This window comes from Tenrec ecaudatus, chromosome 2 (assembly GCF_050624435.1).
Source record: "Tenrec ecaudatus isolate mTenEca1 chromosome 2, mTenEca1.hap1, whole genome shotgun sequence".
NCBI classification, from domain to species: Eukaryota; Metazoa; Chordata; class Mammalia; order Afrosoricida; family Tenrecidae; genus Tenrec; species Tenrec ecaudatus.
In genome coordinates this window covers 267,125,587-267,126,390 of record NC_134531.1, presented here as the reverse complement: position 1 = coordinate 267,126,390, position 804 = coordinate 267,125,587, and the positions used below count along the sequence as shown (strand labels likewise).

Here is an 804-nt window from a genome sequence, read left to right as displayed (position 1 = left end):
GACATTATATAGAATACATATATTATATGTACTATGTAATATATATCACTTTATGTAATATATGATCATGTATCTCATACATATCACATATAATATATATCATATTTTAATCCCAGGATATAATAATTAATATTTGACTCATAAGTGATGTATCATAAAATATTGTTTCATACCATACATATTATATTATGATGATGATAGAGATTTTAATTGATGGGACAAAAATAAAGGTAAGGGAATATGAAAGGAGATGAGTTGTGAGCTGCTGTAAAGTAAGCCTCACTTCATTGCCAAATAAATGAATCTAATGTGCTGAGATTTATAGTGTTTCAATGTATGTTTTTTTTTTTCTCAAAGTGTTACAGGTCTCATTGTCACCACTGAAATCAATCCAGTGACGGAAGCAAAACCTGTCATCGTTTCAGCCCCAACTGTCCGTCTGAACACCATGATCAGCTGCGCCCACTTTCACAGATTGAGGCTGCATATGCTTATTTTTTTAAGTAAATTGTTCATTCTTTTTTTTGAGTTGACTGTGGTACTTTTGAATCTGTGCTTCTCAGGGAGTCACTGAAGAGATGTATGGAAGGCTTAGATGATGGAAGTCTAACTAAAAATTAAAGCAAAACCTTTAAATCCGAAAGGCTAACATGAATTATATGTAGCCAAACAGTAAAAATTACCTAAAAGAAATTACTCATCCAGAGATAAAATAAATGAAATGATTTTTTAGCTTATACAGTTTGAGAAAAAATAATCAGATGATTTGAAGCAATTAGTTGTTAAATAATTCTTCAAAAGCAT

The 804-nt window shown here is 30.2% G+C and overlaps 1 non-coding gene across 1 annotated transcript; it reads right to left on the bottom strand.

Annotated features, from left to right (window-relative positions):
• Nucleotides 1–354: 354 nt before the first annotated feature.
• Nucleotides 355–483, bottom strand: LOC142442199 (small nucleolar RNA SNORA1). The gene has a single exon (XR_012783427.1). It is a non-coding gene; the product is annotated as a small nucleolar RNA SNORA1 (small nucleolar RNA).
• Between the last annotated feature and the right edge of the window lie 321 nt (nt 484–804).